Here is a 19,165-nt window from a genome sequence, read left to right on the forward strand (position 1 = left end):
AAGACTGGAGGAGTGAGGCAACCCTGGACAGTTGGGAGGTCTCTGGTAGGAGGTTGAAGTCTCCCAGTAGAATAGCAGGAGTGCCATCCTCAGGGAGGGAGCTCAGGAGAGTGTCCAGCTCGTCCAGGAAAGAGCCGAGTGGACCTGGAGGACGGTACAGAACAATAATGTTTTTGATGGATGAGTTACAGTAATTGCATGAAATTCAAAGGAGGAGGAAGTAGGGTTAGGACTGGGGAGGACACAAAACTTCTAGGACAAGGAAATGAGCAAACCGGTACCCCCGCCTCGGCCAGAGGCCCTGGGGGTGTGCGAGAAGGAGTATCCCGCCGACAGTGCAGCTGGGGGGGCAGTGTTGTCGGGAGTGATCCAAGTTTCTGTGAGAGCCAGGAAGTCAAGAGACTTCATCTTGGCAAAGGCAGTAATGAAGTCAGCTTTCTGGACAGCTGACTGGCAGTTCCATAGTCCACCTGTGACAGTGAATTCCGGCCTATGGCAGCCTCCGCTGGAGCTATAAATACGGCATTATCAACAATTTGATTTAAACTTACATTTGGAAGACTGTCAACGTATCTCTTCCGGTTACCACTCAGTATCATCCCACCGCTGTAGTGGTTTAATACATATTTATATACTCTGTCCATGTCCTCTGTTTTTCACTGCCACTTGAAAGAAGCACTCAATAGTCTAAATCAGGAGAATAGAAGAAGATCACAAACTGTTTTGCTGAACAGGAACTATTTAAAGTGTGACACAATTTATGAAGGTTGAAATAAGCACAACTTAAAGTAATAATCTTGAAGATTTTCATTAAAATAAATGTCTGTTAAGTCACAATTTATAGCCAAATTAGGTAACATAATGGTGATTGAGCCTATTATTATATAAATTTATATTATTATTATTATTATTATTATAATTTATGATTAAAGAACTGGGTGTCTGTGGCGACATTCCCGGGAAAAAATCACAAGCGGCACATAGATAGCGATGCGTTTTCCATCACCCATCAGTGGTTAGTCCACAAGAGAGGGTAGACGGAGCTAACGCAACCGGCTCGCTCTTCAACTCACTCACGTGTGAGCGATGTACCGTTTCTTTCCGGTGTCTGCTAGCCTTACAATAACATAGAGAGGGGGGGTTATGGAACCCTAAAAAGTTTTTGTGTAACATGATAGGTCATATTATTTGTTGATGTAGATTTCGTATTACATTTGATGACAATGTAACGTTACTAAATTACATAGCCTAGCTATTTGCACAGCTAACGCTAGCTACCGGACCATATCAATAAAGGAAACATTAGTTTAGACAACGTTGCGCACAGTATCCATCTCTCATATCAGGTAACGTTGCGTTAGCTAGCTAGCTAATGTAATTAACACAATTTAATGTCAGCTAACAATTAGAAAAAACGCTAGCTAATGCTACCGACTGGTACCGACCTCGAAAACGTCTCTCGAATGCAATGCTACCTTGTTGCAACATTGCAATGTAGCTAACTAAAGGTCAGTTCAGATCAATGATTCGCAACGAGACTGGATGCAACTTGCAAAATTCCAAGACGTCTGATTGTAAACGTTCTAACTGCACTTGGCTGTTTGACAAGGTGGGTCTTTTGAGACCCCAGGCAACGGCTTCGGACGCTCTGCAACCGACCAGTTCACACGGCTGCAATTTTCTCAGCAACATTGATCTGAATTGGCCTTAATGTTACCGTTATTTACATTGCCATCAAGTTAATCAATATATTATAATGATCGGAATAAAGCCGTCTTTACACAGAGCATTAACCAGGGGTATAGGTGGAGCAGAGCCAGGTCTGATTTCAGTGTAAAGATGTCAAACCCGAGAAAAATAAATAAAAGAATACAGCAGTATGGATTAGCGTTATTATTTTATTACGCTTCCTCATATGGTCCTTCAGCCTTGCCCTTTTTTGACGAAATCTCCTTTGTTTTTGTTTTATTATTATTGTTCTGATTGCTAATTTAACACCCAGCTCCGCTTTATCCTCGAACAGTTTAGCTAGCAAAACCAGAAACACCAGCAGTAACATTTTGCAAGGCAGTTGTTTCAAAAATATCACACAACAATCATTCACGAGAAAGGCTGTTTAGTGTGCACGAGATACATAATTGTACGAGCCGCAGCGAATCCCGCAAATTCTTCTCTGCAGTGTAAAGATGTTCATACCGGGCAAAAGGTGCATAAAGAACGTCTGTGGAAATTGATCATCACTAATTCTGCCCCAGGTCTGCTACGGCATTTTAACCCGGCTCGGCAGTGTAAAGGCAGCTTAAGTTAGCCTAATGTTAGACAATGAATGAGTGTGTACATAACGTTACTTTTATAACAACCATTTTTTATTCAGTAAATAGTAGGCTAAGTCCGTGGTTCTCAACTGGTGGGTCGCGACCCAAAAATTGGTCATGGAGCCATTTTGAGTGGGTCGCGAATGTGCGCGTCAAAAAAAAAAAAAAGAAAAAAGTTGAGGGAAAAAGTCTTCAGAATTTCTGATGTGGCGCTTTTATTTTGAAGGACATATGTTTCCCATGACGCAGCGCGCATGCAGTCGCGTTTGCTGCAAGCGGCCAAAACCAGACTTCGTTTTTGAAGCTCATTTCCTGGTGTTGTAGTTCTTGGTTGCTCACTAGCGCCACTACGGATGGCTCCAGTATAGGTGTTTTCATATCCGGTTTCCATGTAAGTCTACGGTACAAATGCGATCAAAATACAAAGTCAATAATTTTTTCTCACAAGAACAAATAGTCATAATAGGTGTATTTTATTCGTCTTATGACTGTCCATGGGTCGATTTCATGATTTATTGCGTCATTTGGGCACAGTGCCAATATTTGTTCTGGACCAATGAGGTACAGCTTGCGTCACTTCCGGATTACTGCGGAGGATTAAGCTACAGTAGGGGCTACAGTCTATGGTCACTGGGGTGGGCGGTGGCGCCTCTTGGCCCTGACATTGCGGCTCCGGCCACGGTCCACCTGTGTGAAGTCAGAAAATGCAGGCATCCCATTTCGTAGTGATTTCATTATGGCGTGTGCTATTTACAGCTGCACTAGACGACCATAAAATAATCCTCCTCTTAAGTTTTTCGGTAGCTGAGTCATTTTTACTATTTCCTTTAGCCTACTTAACCAAATAATTAGTTGGCAGAAAGCGTAATCAGCTTGCTATATTTGGTAGTCCAGTAGCCTATGCTAAAACAGTTCGCAACTTCGGCTACCAAGCCATTTGACTAGCTAGCTAACCGTAACCGGCAAACATTCAATCTGTCAGACGTGTTTGACGGCTTGTCAGTCGTGTACATTCCGTAAATGTCTACCTGGGCCATGCTTGACGCATGTGACAAAGCTACTATAATCTCGATTTTGGGATAAACATTTTGTTCAGTTTCACGAAGCGAATTAAGAGTCTCAAGGTTCATTTGCTGAATAACATACAACACACGATGAAATCACACACACAGAATTTAACGAAATTAACCATCTTGGCATTTAGAAAGGAACATGTTTTTAGCATTTAAGAGACCGACAAGCTAGGCATTTAAGACAGTGGTTCTCAGAATCGGTCCTGGGGGCTCCTTGCGTATATTGGCTTTTCTCCATTGGTTTTGATGATTTACAAGAAAAAAATAATAGCCTAATAATAATTAGAAATTCAATGTAGGCTACATTATTTTTGTCTTCATGCACCAGGTGGAAAACTTGCTGTACGAAGTGCGTTGTCATATTTACACGCCTGCAGATCATTTATTAAAATACTTGGTAGATTTGTTAATCACCGCTGACAGTGTTAATTTTTATTCGGTAGAAAGTGATTTGCGAACGATCGGTCAGCTAGCGTCACCCAGCAAGTGAAGACCACAAACGGCGATGGAGTAGCTAGTAGTTACTGGCTCATTAACTGACTGTGGCGAAAACCTATGACGATAACTTGCTCGGTTAACAGCAGGTCTACCAGACAGTTATACGAAAATTAGCCTAGTCAAATCACCAGTAGCCTACACATCTCTGATTGATTGACCATCAGTGTAGTCAATGTTCTTCCCCTGTGGTTCATATTGCTATGCGTGAGCTAACCACGGATAGCCTACCTAGCTCACTGGCAAGCTGATATGCTAGCTAAGCATATTCGTTTTGCTGAGAAACATAAATTAAAGATAACTGAACATAATTGTATTTTTAATGTCATACATATAACGTGATTACATGACACAGTACAGTCACGGATGGAAATTAAACTCCGTAAACATCTGATAATATATTTTAAAACATAACGGCAGACAGTCAGCTAGCCTCAAGTTCGTTCTGCAATTGTTCGTTCAGGTTGATGGGCTTTTCCGCACCGGACTGTCAATCACATTGTAAAAATCACAGAGCCGCTTAACTTTATGGTTTTGGCTCCAAATCGACAACATGGCCGCGCCCGCCATTGAGCTTCAAAACGTGTTTTAGAGCCCCACGGAGAGTCAATGGGTGACGTCACAGTAGCTTTGTCCATATTTTCTACAGTCTCTGGATTGCTGTCAGCGTTGTTATTACAGTAACATTCGAGCATTTGTAAACATGGCAAAACGCAAATACGACACCGACTACATTAAATATGGGTTTTCTTACATTGAGGACAAAAGAGAGGAACCAAAACCTCAGCGTGTTGTGTGCAGCGAAGTGCTGGCACATGAAAGCATGAAGCCATCAAAAATGAAACGCCATTCAGAAACGAAACACCCCGCTTATAAAGACAAACCTGTTGAGTACTTTCAAAGACGACTCCAGGAGATGAGGGCATTGCAAAAGTGCCTAACGTCTTCATGTTCGAAGCAAGAGCAGGCACTCCGTGCATCTTACCACGTAGCTCGCCGTATTGCAAAGTCCAAGAAGCCCCACAACATTGCAGAAGACCTTATTTTACCTGCAGCCGTTGACATGGTCAGAGAGGTGCTGGATCAATCTGCTGCGGATAAACTGAAGACCACTGTCGAATGATTCCATAAGTAGGCGGATTGAAGAAATGTCCGATGACATCAAACAACAGACCACAGCTCGCGTCAAGGCAAGTGCTCACTATACATTACAGATGGACGAATCCACAGACATCGCTAACCATGCGATTTTACTTGTTTATGTGAGGCATTTGTGAGAAGGGGACTTGCAGGAGCAATTTCTCTGCACTAGAGATCTTCCCACCACTACAACTGCAGAGGACATTTTCAGTACTGTGGATTTGTACTTGGGTTCGGTGGGCCTAAGCTGGGATATGTGCGTTGGAATCACAACTGATGATGCTGCCTCCATGATAGAAAAACATTCAGGGGTGGTGAAGAGAATACTTGAAAAGGCACCGAATGCGACTTGGAACCATTGTTTTTTGCATCGAGAGGCCTTAGCAGCCAAGGATATGGTGCCAGTGCTTCATGAAACTTTGAAAGATGTCGTCAAAATGGTGAACCACATTAAATGGAGCGCCAAGAACACCCGATGCTTTCAAAATCTGTGCAAAGACCTGGGCAGTGAGCATGTACAGGTACTGTATCATACGGAAGTTCGCTGGCTTTCGAGGGGAAAGGTACTCTCACACTTCTGCGAACTTCGAACAGAAATCGCAGCCTTCCTTTCGGAGAACAACTCGCCTCTTGCCGACCTGTTTAGCGACGATGTGTGGCTCGCACAAGTTGCTTATCTCGCCGATGAGTTCGAACAGTTAAACACATTAAATGTGTCTATGCAAGGGAGGGGACACAATATTTTTGAACAGTCTGAAAAAATCAAGGCGTTCAAAAAGAAGATTGCATTGTGGGCGAATCAGGTTTCCAAAAATAGGCTTGACATGTTCCCCAATGCTTGTCGTGAGGCACAACAATTGGACACCGCAGGCAAAAATGCTCTGAAGAAAACTGTCACGGCACATCTCACTAAACTGCAGGATCGGTTTAACGACTGCTTCCCGGAGAAACACGGGGATGACGACTGGGTACGCGATCCCTTCGGAATCGATATGGAAAGCGTCATGTTGCCAAGCAACGAAGAGAGTCAGCTGGTGGAGCTCTCATGTGATCGGACGCTGAAAAAGAAATTCACTGATGTAAGCCTCCCCCAGTTCTGGTGCAGTACTGTGATGACTGAGTATCCATCCCTCGCCACCCATGCAATCAAAATCATCCTACCATTCAGCACTACCTCTCTTTGTGAAAGTGGCTTCTCAGCTCTGGTCCAGCTGAAGACAAAGCAGAGGAACAGATTGGACATTGAGCACGACCTCAGAGTTGCTTTGTCTACCATTACCCCAGACTTTGAGACACTTGTCAGGAGCAAAAAGCATCCCCAGTTATCCCATTAGTTCCCCCAAACTTAGGTCTGTTATGTCAGCCTTATGATGAAGGGTTCAAGTAAAGTGCTACTGAATATTCTTCATAATACAATGCTGTTCAGTATGTATCCCCTGATAGGGTATTCTCTGCTACAGTTCAATTTAGATTCTTGAAACTTGATGAGCATCACCAGTTTAACTTGTTTAAAAAGCATATATACCCGTAATTCAAGATAAGTCTGCGTTTTTATTTAATTCAAGAAAAGTCTGCCTTTTTATTTCATATTTCATACAGTTCAATTTAGATTCTTCAAACTTGATAAGTATCACCAGTTTAAAAAGCATATATGCCTGTATTTCAAGATAAGTCTGCCTTTTTATTATGGGTTTTTAGCCCTAGTTGCACTTTTTTTTGTTTATTTCATGTTTTTAACAGTGCATGAAGGCATTGTGTATTACTGCAATATTTTTTTGTGAAATAAATTTTAGTGGTTCAAAAATTTCAGACATTTGGGTTGCGACTTAATGACTAAGGAAAAATGTGGGTCCTGAGGCCAGACCAGTTGAGAACCACTGGGCTAAGTGTTATAGTTGGCGTGGCCCAGGTGGCAACTGACTGATGTCACACAGGCGACACTGGTAGGATCTGGTTGGATCTCTGGGAAGTGAGGTCCAAAAACACACCTGCAATTACTGCTTTTCGCCATTGGTACCGCCAAAGAGAACGAAACAGAAATCTTTGAGATTGTAACTTTACTTTACTTAACTTCCCAGAGATCCAACCAGATCCAACCAGTGTCGCCTGTGTGGTTCCACGTCGTGTGTGTTGTTTTTTTTCCCCCTCTGTAATGCTGCAGGAGAGCCATTCATCATCCCATTCGCTGTCTCCGCTGTCAATCATCGTTAACATGGTTCTGCCTCCACCAATCACATCCCTCCTCTGGAAGATATAAGCTGCGTGGCTGCTGCTGCTCATGGTCTCTCTGTCATTGATCTCTGTTCGTTTTCGCTGTGTGGTTGTGTATGTGCGGTAGAGATTTAGAGACCTGTGTGTGTGCATGTAAACGTTTCCCCTGCTTGTGTATGTGTGGTTGTCTGTGTGTGGTTCAGGCCCTGGGGCAGGTAAGACAGAGGCCTCTATACACCGGTGCTACACGCAGGAGGAAACTTGTATAGACACGTTAGAAAAGGGGTGGTTGCCAACTGTGTATTTTTGTTTGTAAGAGTAGTTAGACAGTCTTTTGTTATGCTTAGTTAGTCAGATTATCTTTTGTTCTAGCGCTGTTTGGTTCTGTTTATTTCATTTCTTTGGCTACATCCATGTCCCTTGGCCTTGTGACCTAGTTGTGCCTTGTTTTGTGTAAACTTGTACAAATGTAAATATCACTTTACTTGCACTCTTATAATAATAACACCTTTAATATCACCTGCAACTTTGTCTGCCCTGATTATTTACACTAATTGTGCTCAACACCTTTTCACCAGGACACTTTATTTCAATATATATGTCACGTACTCCCTCCTACCCCTAGACACCTTGAGAGACGTAACACATTGGGGGCTCGTCCGGGATCGCGCGTATTCCATGTGAATGAACGTGTGTTTTGCATTGTACATTGTTGCATCTCTAGATCGGTGGGTTGTGCAGCTCTAGGTTTGTGTATTGTTGGTGTACTGTGTGTGTATTTCTTGCTGTGCATAGTGAAGGAAATAAAAATGGCTTCGTTTGATTTAGGTGAGTTTATTGCAGAACCTTCGGTTATTGTTTTCGACCACTGTCGTAAAGCAGACTTATTAGCGATTGCAAATCACTTCGGTATTTCGGTTTTGAGGAGTCTTCTTAAAAGGGAGATTAAGTCCGTGGTATGGGACAAACTGGTGGAGTTGGGAGTCTTTACCTTGCCTGTCCTGTTACCTCCCAGCCAGCTTGACGTGTCGTCCCTGGTGTCTAGGAAAGATCCCGATCCACCGCTGAGCGCTGGGGGTTCTGCCGGAACGGAAGTGAAGGCGGAGAATCCCCCGGCTACCTTGCCAAGGTTCGAGGCTTTCTCGCCGAGCTCCTCTGGGCCGAGGGTTGATGCACGACTGACGGTCCGTTTGGCCCGTCTTCAACTGGAGGCCCAGGAGAGGGCTCGAGAGTCCCAGGAAAGGGCTCAGAAACTTGAGTTTGAGCATAGGCTAGCCATACGTACACTAGAAATTGAGGCGGAGACAAAGCTAAAGCTGCGTATGTTGGAGTTGGAGAACGCCGCTACACAAGCTGTTACAGCCCCCGCCTCAGGTATGCCTGCACCACTTGCTGACCACTATGATGTGTGGAGACACGTAGCAATTCCCCCATTTCGGGAGACAGAGGTGGACGCTTATTTTAATACTTTCGAGCGCCTTGCCACTGTACTTAACTGGTCAAAAGATATTTGGACCACCTTGCTGCAGTGCAAATGAACAGGTAAAGCGCAGGATGCAGTGGCTACCTTGTCACTTGCCGACAGTTTAAATTATGAGGTGGTGAAGGCTTTGGTGCTCCGTGAGTATGAGTTGGTGCCGGAGGCTTATAGACAACAATTTAGAAATTACCAGAAAACCCCGTCCCAGTCCTTCGTTGAGTTCGCTAGGGAGAAGGGAACTCTTTTCGATAAGTGGTGTGTTGCTAGCAAAGCAACAGAGTATAGTTCGCTCCGGGAGTTAATTTTATTGGAGGAGTTCAAAAAGTGCATGCCAGAGCATTGTGTAGTGTATTTGAATGAGCAAAAGGTTGCTTCCTTAAATGAGGCGGAAATCTTTGCCGATGAGTTTACCCTCACACATAAAAGTGTGTTTGTGACGTCCCGTGGGAAAACTGCTGATGCTGCTCCACCTGTTGCGTCACCAGTTAAACCCCCTAGATCTCCCCCTTCACGCTTTAAGGAACAATGAGAGTGTTTCTACTGCCACAAAAGGGGCCATGCTATAGCGGACTGTTTTCTAGTAAAAAAGAAAACTCCTGACACCCCAAAAACTACCGGTTTTGTTAGAACCGTATCCAAGCAGTCCCCCAGTACCCATGAAAAAGGTAAGGTTGGCTACGGGCCATTCATATTTGAGGGCTTTGTGTCTTTGGTTGGGGAACCGAATGTCCAAAAGGCAGTCCGAATTTTAAGAGACACTGGGGCATCCCAGTCCTTCTTGTTGGCGGAGATCTTGCCTTTAGCCGCGTTTCCACCAAAAGTACCCGGAACTTTTAGTCCCAGGAATAACTTTTCAAGGAACTAAAAGGTTCCTTCAGCCCATTGTTGTCTGCATTTCCACCGCGGTCTAAAGTCCCGCAAAGATTAGGCAAATTAGCCCACTGACGTATGAAAAAGCGACGTTGTCGTCGGTCCATCTGTCCTATGATTTCTTCTGTAACCCCATACTACCACCGAAGTAACCTACATTATTTTCTAATAACCGGGACAGCCCGGAGGGGTTTATTCCACTTATATACAACGGATTACCAACAATGACTATATATGGTTACTTTTGTATTTATTGATTTTTATCGATTTAATCACCTGAAATTGAAATATTCTTCCGCAGCCGTTTGGGCATATTTTACCGTTGTCAAGCAAAACTGTCGTTGGTAGTTGAACTTGGACCGTTGTTATGCAACAAATAGGATATAACAGGCCAATAGTCAGATTGTAACTGTTTTATATATCCTCTCAAACACATTCATTATGTTTTTATGCAAACATTCACTTTCATGTCTTGACATCTGAGGCGACAGAATGCATTCACATTCCACAAATAACTGGCAACAACAGCAGAAAACATGCACACGTTGTAAACAATTTGCTGTTGAATTGATTACTTTCTCATCGTCAATTCCATATAGGCTAATCGCAAAATGACAAGAATAGAACGAAAACTCGGGCTTGCGTGAAAATTTAAGTTAGCAGTGGTACAGTTTGCTTTCCTTCCAAGTTTCTGCTAGCCGAGCAGCGAAGTGTGCCCTCCAGATGTGAACCATGCACCATAAATTAGTCCGTAGTCTTCCTGGTCTTTTTGTGGAATTGAAGAATGGCCGTAAAATTACGGCAGTCTGAAAAAGCAAAAGGGACGATTACTAGAATTAGCCTGTTATTTTACCCTGACAAAAAGTGCGGAAGGTGATTTCCAGTTTGCTTTTTACTGTATCACTAATGTAAATTACGCATAACTACCGCATACCTCACATAACTGTATCAAACTTTTTGATTCAATTACAATGGGCTAACAAAGAAAATCCGGAAGAAAATATTCAGCAACCGAATTAAACCGTTTGAATGTTTCGGTACGTAATATGCTGTCCCAGCACGAATGTTTAGCATTTTATAAAAACGAATACTAAAGCAAGAAAAGAACAGAAGAGCACACGTTATAATTCCAAGACGTTGGCAGGCTATAACCAAAAGTAGGCTACTGCGCCGCATAACATACAAGTTTGATTTCAAGTTATTATGAAAATAAATTGGTTTGCGGCTGCAGATTTTTAAAAATGGTGGTTGAAATAAAACACTGCAAGTTGTCGACCAATCAGAAATTTTCAGCGCTTGCGCCCCACCCCAAAGGTTCCGGTACTTTTGGAAAGTACTACCCCCGAGCAGGAACTTTTTTGGGGGTAAAATAAAGCCCCTGGAACTTAATTTAGACCCTAGTTCCTGCGGTCGAAACGCACTGAGTTCCTCAGAAGGTTCCTAGTTCCGGGGTAAAGTTCCTGCGGTGGAAACGCGGCTTTTGTCAGATGCGTCCTCTTGCAGTGCGGACATCATAGTTCAGGGAATCGAGATGGGCTTTATTAGTGTTCCCTGACGATTTTCTTCAGTACGTCTTAGCTTTTGGTATGCAGAATGCTCTGGCCACCTTTCAAAGGTTGGTTAATATTGTATTATCTGGTGTTCCGAACTGCAACGCATATCTCGATGACCTGGTTGTATATACCAGCACTTGGTCCGAACATATACAAATCCTCAGAATGGTGTTTGACAGATTGGCATCGGCTTCGTTAACTGTCAACCTTGCCAAATGCGAGTTTGGGAAAGCCACAGTTACCTACTTAGGTAAGCAGGTTGGCCAGGGTAGGGTAAGGCCTGTAAATGCTAAAATTATGGCCATTACCGGTTTTCCAGCACCTATGACCAAACGCGAGTTGCGTAGATTTATTGGAATGGCAGGCTACTACCGTAGTTTCTGCAGGAACTTTTCCTCGGTCATAGCTCCCCTGACAAGTTTGCTCAGCTCTACACAGACAGTTTATCTGGACCCCCGATTGTCAACATGCCTTTGAAAGCGTCAAAGCTTTGTTGTGCAGTGCTCCTGTGCTCGCCGCTCCGGAGTTTGCGATACCATTTAAATTAGAGGTAGACGCGAGCGCCTTGGAAGCTGGCGCTGTGTTAATTCAAGAAAGTGCAGATGGAATTGATCACCCCATCTGTTTCTTTTCGAGAAAGTTCACCAAACCTCAGATAAATTACTCCAGCATCGAGATAGAAGGACCTGCCCTACTGTTGGCGTTACAACATTTTGAGGTATACATTGGATCCAGCTCTGTCCCTGTCGTTGTATATACAGACCATAATCCATTAGTTTTCTTGTCGCGATTAATGCGCTGGTCCCTCATAATTCAAAATTACAACCTGGACATAAAACATAAAAAAGGTACCGACAATGTTATGGCAGATGCATTGTCTTGTATATAAAGTAGCCTTTTCAGAACTAAAATGACACACTGCAACTGTACGTATGAACAAACTTAACTGATAAGTTTGTTCTTGTTGGTGGGCATGTTACGTTCCACGTCGCGTGTGTTGTTTTTTTCCCCCTCTGTAATGCTGCAGGAGAGCCATTCATCATCCCATTCGCTGTCCCTGCTGTCAATCATTGTTAACCTGGTCCCGCCTCCACCAATCACATCCCTCCTCTGGAAGATATAAGCTGCGTGGCTGCTGCTGCTCGTGGTGTTCGAGAGCTCAGTGAGGTGGAGACGGAAGTGTGTTCTCTGGGCGGTAAACGAGTGGGAAGATCGGCTGCTAGTGTTTGTGATTTCTTTTAGCTGGTTAGCTGCAAATCAACGTCAACGTTAATGCGGAGTCGATGTGCAACAGTTTAAAATAAGCCAACTTGTCTCTGGAAGGGTGCATTGTGCTACGCTGGTTTTTTTTTTTTTTTGACTTAGTTTGGCTTTATTTTGATTGATTATACAATATTGACTTTGTTTTGCGGACGTCGGGACGTGGTAGCAATAGGTTTGGGTGTCGGGGGGAGCATTTTGTAGGAATATCGACCGACGGCCTGCATAGGTCCGGAACGGTATTCTTGCACTGCTCCTCCTTACAATCCCTGACAGGATGGCGGGGAGGGAGACGGATGGTGACAGCATGGAGGAAGGTGAGAGGGGAGCGAGTGAGTGGCAGGTGGTGAGAGGAGGCATGAAGGAAAGTAGAAGTAAAAGAGAGAGAAAAGAGGACGGAGCTAGCTCAGGTGGAGCGGATAGTGAGGGGAGCAAGAGGGAGGAGGAGGACCCGAAGGCACGGGTGATAATAGTGGTGAGATTTGAGGGAGAGGGGGGAGTAAAGAAAGTCAATCCGCTGAAGCTAACTAAAACTATTAGAGGACAGATTGGAGAAGTGAAGTATGCGAGAGTTTTGGGAGATGGAAACTTGCTCATAGGATGCGACAATGAAGGTCAGATGGAGAAGGCAAAGAAAATGAGTAGTGTTGGAAAAGCTAAAGTAGCCAAAGTAGTACGAGTGGGGGAGCAGAGGGGTGGTGGGTGCAAGGGGGTAATTTCTGGATTACCTCTTGTAGTTAGCATGAAGCAACTGGTAGAGAACTTGAGGGTGCGGAATAGGTTAGTTAAAAGTGCTAAAAGAATGACAAGGGGGGTGGTGAAAGAAGAGACTGAGACCGTTTTTGATTGAACCCTAACCCTAACCCTAACCCTAACCCCAAAGGTTCTCCCAAAGGAATTATACTTTGGATTTGTGAGATACAGAGTTAGAGAGTTCATACCAAAGCCGATGAGGTGTTTTAACTGCCAGGAATTTGGGCATGTGGCTAAGGTGTGAAAAGGGAAGAGAAGGTGTGCTAGATGTGGTGGGGAACATGAGTATGGGAAGTGTGGAGAGGGAGTGAGACCTGTCATGGTCCTGTTTTCCTGTCTGTGTTTCCCTTGTTGGGCCGCCAGATGGCGGCACTTCTGTTTTGTGTCCTGCTCCCCCCTGTTAATTGTATTATTGTTTGTCTCGTTATTCCATCATTGTTCCCACCTGTGTCTTGTTATCCCCTCCTTCTGGTTTGATTGTTTTTTGAGTTCACCTGTGTCTTGTTACCCCCTGTCTATTTAAGTTCTTTGTCCCCTTGACTCGGGTGCTGGTTCCTTGTGTTTGTTTCCTACGTATGTTCAGACCGTATGTACCTGCCTGCGTTTTTGACCTGTTTGTGTTTGTTCCTGACTTGTGTTTGTTCCCAATCTGTGCTTGTTTTTGACCGTTTGTATCTGCCTGTGTTTTTGACCTGCCCTTGTGCTCTGCCTTCCTGTGTTCTGCTCTGCCCGTGTTCTGTCCTTCCCGTGTTTGTGAGTTCCTCTTGTTTTCTGTTTTATTTAGATATTTTTTGAGTTTGTTTTTTTGTCCATTGTGGCCTTTTCTGTTCCCTGTTTGTTTGCCTTTTTTGGTTAGTAAAGTCTTTGTTAATTTTCCCTTTTTGAGTTTGTCTGTCTTTACTCTGCGCCTGGGTCCCACCCCCCGTACCGTGTCAGAGACCAAAATGTTGTAACTGTGGAGGGAATCATAGTGTGGCTTATTGGGGTTGTGAAGTGATAAGAAGAGAGGTGGAGGTGCAGGAGATAAGGAGGAAGGGAAAAGTCTCATATGCTGAGGCAGTTAAGATGGCAGGACAGGAAAAACAGAATAAGGAGGGAGGATGTAGCAAAGAACAAGCGGCAGCAAAAGAAAAGCAAGATAAGAGTGCATGGATAGAGAAGAAGAAATTGGTGACTTCCATAGCAGGAGTGATAAATGCAACGGCTGAGATCAAATCTAAAACAGAAAGGATTCAGGTTATTGTCAAAGCAGCAGTACACCACTTGGATATGATAGGTTTAAAATGGGAAGAAGTAAGGGATGAACTCAAGTGTACCAAGTCAAGTCCAGAAACGGCATGTGTGGGTTGATTGTACTAATAATTTTAATTCTTCAGTGGAATACGAGAAGCCTGGTTGCTAATGGGCAATATTTCAAGCAGTTTGTAGTCAGTAGGAGAGAAAAACCAGACATTGTGTGTATTCAAGAGTCCTGGTTAAAGTCTAACTTGGATTTTGTTTTATATGGTTGTGGCAGTGAGGCGAGAGGACAGAGTGGGGAGGAGGCCTTTTTTGAAGCAAGGCATCCCTTACAGAGTTGTAGGTATAGGTAATGAGCAAGAGTATGTGGTGGTAAGTGTGGGCAGAAAGGAAAGAGTTAGTGATTGTGAATTACTATAATCCATGCAAAAGGCTAGAGTTAAGCAAGCTTGAGGAGATAGAAGGGCAGAATGGTAGTAGCACGGTTTGGTGTGGTGATTTTAATGGACATAACACATTATGGGGGAGTGACAGAACAGATGCTAATGGTCAGGTGATAGAAGAGTTGTTAGATTAAAAGAATTTAGTATGTTTAAATGATGGCAGTAGTACAAGAATAGATGTTAATTCAGGGAGAGAGGCTGTGCTTGATCTTACGCTTGTGTCAAACAACATAGCAGCAGTGTGTGATTGGACAGTGTACCAAGAAGGTACTATAGGGAGTGATCATTACCCAGTCTGGTCTAAGATAAATATTACCATAAATTATATATATTATAAATATTACCATTGACCATAGAGAACACAGGTGGGAAATGGATCCTTGGGAAAGCTGATTGGGAGAAATTTCTGGAAGGAAATATTTAAGTCAGGTTAATGATAGAATGGACATAGAGTCACTTGACAGCAAAATAAAACAAGGCATAATGACAGCTGCATTCGAATCCATTCCTAAAAGTAAAGGTTGTATGAAGAAGAAAGAGGTACCATGGTGGGATGATAAGTGTAAGGAAGCAGTGAGAAATAGAAATAAGGCGTTTAAACTAGTCAAAAGAACTCATAATTTTCAACATATGATTCAGTACAAGCAGGCCCAGGCAGTAGTAAGGAGGATAATAAGACAGACAAAAAGGACACATTGAAGAAAGTACTGTGGTACAATTGGAAACACAACTCAGGTGGGAGAAGTATGGGGGATGATAAAAAAGATGGGAGGGGACAGGAGGGAGTGGAGTTACCCGGACCGATGGAAATGAGACTGCAGTAACAAATAATGAAAAGGCTTAGTTATTGGCAAATACGTTTGTTATGGTACATAGCTCCAATAATTTATCTGTAGAAGGAAGAAGAGGCAAAGAGAAAACAAAGTCTGAAAATATGGAGGCTTTATGCAGAAAAGATAGTAATGATGATGGACAAAATGTACCTTTCAGCATGGGAGAATTAAAAATGGCACTAGATAAAACAGGAAAGACAGCACCTGGTAAAGATGAGATATGTTATAGCATGTTAAAACATCTGAGTGTAGGAAGTCTGGGGAAATTGTTGTCACTGTATAATAAAGTGTGGGAAGAGGGGAGAATGCCAAGGAGCTGGAAGGAGGCGATAATTATTCCAATAAGGAAACCTGGAAAAGATGCCAGCAGGCCTGGAAACTAGACCAATTGCCTTGACATCTCACATTTGTAAGTTAATGGAACGTATGATAAATGAGAGGTTAATGTATTTTTTGGAAAAGGAGGTATGGTGGCGTCGTATCAAAGTGGATTCAGGAGAGGAAGGAATACTATGGATCCAATGTTGTGTCTGGAGAATGAAATAAGGAAAGCGCAAGTAAATAAAGAGACACTGGTTGCAGTGTTTTTTGATGTTGAGAAAGCTTATGATATGCTATGGAGAGAGGGACTTATAATCAAACTGCACTTAATGGGAGTCAGAGGGAAAATGTTTAATTGGGTTATGGACTTTTTAGATGGAAGGACTATTCAGGTGAAGATAGGGTCAGAGTTATCAACCCAATATGTTGTGGAAAACGGGACACCTCAGGGAAGTGTAGTAAGTCCAACTTTATTTTCCATTATGATAAACGACATATTTATTAATGTCCCTATGGATATGGGGAAGTCATTGTTTGCAGATGACGGGGCTTTGTGGAAAAGAGGGAGAAATGTGGAACACATAGTGAAGAAAGTGCAAGATGGAATTAATCAAGTTGAAAAGTGGGGAGTTAAATTTTCAGTTGAAAAAACAAAATCTATGTTCTTTACAAAAAAGAAACTCAGGGAATGAAATTTGAAATTGTATGGAAATAATTTAGAGAAAGTTGTGAGTTTTTTGGGAGTATATTTTGATATGAGGTTAACATGGAGGGAGCATATTAGATATGTTGTTAGCAGATGTAAAAAAGTGATAAATGTCATGAGGTGTCTTGCAGGATTGGAGTGGGGAGCTGATATAGCATCTCTGAAATATATTTATGTAGCCTTAATTAGATCAAGATTAGACTATGGAAGTATCGTATATGGATCAGCAGCAAAATCTGTGCTAGCGGACCTAGATGTTATACAAGCTTAGGCTTTACGAGTGTGTTTAGGAGCAGTGAAAACTTCCCCAGTGTGTGCACTCCAAGTGGAAGCAGGTGAAATGCCACTGTGGTTGCGTCGGAAACAGCTGGTGGCTAACTACTGGGTTAATCTAAGAGGGCATGGAGATAGTCATCCACCAAAAAGGGTACTGCAGACAAGCTGGGAGAAGGAGAGGATGGAAAAATCAAGTTTTGGATGGGCAGGAGATCAAGTGGCAAGAGATATGGGAGTCTATGATAAAGAGTTTGGCGAAACTGTGGTGTGGCCTGTTAGACCTGTCTAGGAATTAGAAAGTGTGGGTGTAGATCTGGAATTACTTAAGATTATGCACAGTAATAAGAATGCTGACTTAGTTAGTGAATACTATAATTATAGGGATTGTAAGTATAAAGGCAGTGTTCAGATTTTTACAGATGGATCAAAGGATCCGCAGACAGATGCGACAGGGGCTGCAGTTGCTGTGCCTAGTTACCAAGTGGGAATTAGCAAGAGAACATCGGATTGTTTAAGTGTGTATGCTGTTGAATTGTTTGCCATATTGATGGCATTAGAATGGGCTGAACGGGGTAGGTTTAGCAAAATAGTAATATGTAGTGATTCTGTGTCGGCCATTGCAATTATTAATACAGGTACAGCCAGAAATCACCAGGATCTGCTGTATGAAATCTTGTTTGCCAATTCAAGAGTGGTTAGGCAAGGGACAAATGTTACATTCTTGTGGGTCCCAGCACATTCAGATATCCCAGGAAACGAGAGAGCAGATACGTTGGCAAAAGAAGCAGTCAAAAAGGGAATTGTTGAAATCAATATCAAGTTATCAAAATCAGAGAGAAAGGGCATTGTGTGGGGAAACATCAATAAAGAATGGCAGCAGCACTGGGATCAGGAGAGAAGGGGGAGACATTTACATCTGATACAAAATAGAGTAGGCAGTGTAAGAAAGAGGGGAGGAAACAGAAGAGAAGAGGTCGTAATAACAAGATTAAGAATAGGACACAGCAATTTACGCAGCACACTTCATGTTTTAGGTAAACATCCAACCGGTCTTCGTGAAATCTGTCAGGTACCAGAAACTGTAGAACACGTTATCATTAACTGCAATAAATATAGGTCGGAAAGGAAGGACATGATGGAGGAGATGGGAAGATTGGGGATAACAGGAGCAGGACTGAAGAATGTACTGGAGTGTGGTGCTAGTGGGCAGGGGAGATGCTTTATTAACTACCTTCGGGGAACGGGACTGTTAATGAAAGTGTGACAGTCAATAAGCTGTAGGAGTTAACTTACTCCGAGAGATGGCAGTAATGCAACTTTCAAGGATGCAAGCTGCCGGTAAACAACACCAAAGAAGAAGAAAGAATGGTCTCTCTGTCATTGATCTCTGTTCGTTTTCGCTGTGTGGTTGTGTATGTGCGGTAGAGATTTAGAGACCTGTGTGTGTGCGTGTAAACGTTTCCCCTGCTTGTGTATGTGTGGTTCAGGCCCTGAGGCAGGTAAGACAGAGGCCTCAGATACACCGGTGCTACACGCAGGAGGAAACATGTTGTCAGGTTCCGGGGTAGGACTCAGAAGCAGACCAAAACAATCCGAGAAATACTTGGCGATTTATTATCACAAAACAGAGTGACAGAACCAGCAAAACAACAGTCTCGTAAACCACAAACCAGTTGAAGGTCGATAATCCGAAACAATCCCAAATCCAAAAAGGCAAAGGTACAAAAACGGAATCTAAGACCAGGTCAGTTAAACAGGCAAGAAACCAAAACCAAAAGCAATCATTAACAGAGCAGGCAGGCTAAATTCGTAGCAAAATTAGAAAACCAGGAAGTACAGCTAGACATAGAAGGCTTGAACGGCGCTGAGTAACACCAAGGCACGATCTGGCACAGGCTAATAGGGCTAACAGAATATATAGCTAAGGAAACTGAGTAGAAGATGAGTAGCAGGCGGAGACGGCGGCAGAGGCTTGATTGCATGATGCGGTGAGGCTTGATTGAATAATACAGCTGAGGCAGACAGGCAGGACTGGGGGCGGAGTGTGGGCGGGAACCAGGAACCTCAAACCAAGGCACACCCCATGCGCTCACACACACACACACACACACACACACACAAATAAAATAAAAAAAAAATAAAAAATAAAAAAAAATTAAAAAAAGAGAAACAGGAACAGAACGGAAACTCAGGCGGA

Source organism: Anguilla anguilla, chromosome 1, assembly GCF_013347855.1.
Source record: "Anguilla anguilla isolate fAngAng1 chromosome 1, fAngAng1.pri, whole genome shotgun sequence".
NCBI classification, from domain to species: Eukaryota; Metazoa; Chordata; class Actinopteri; order Anguilliformes; family Anguillidae; genus Anguilla; species Anguilla anguilla.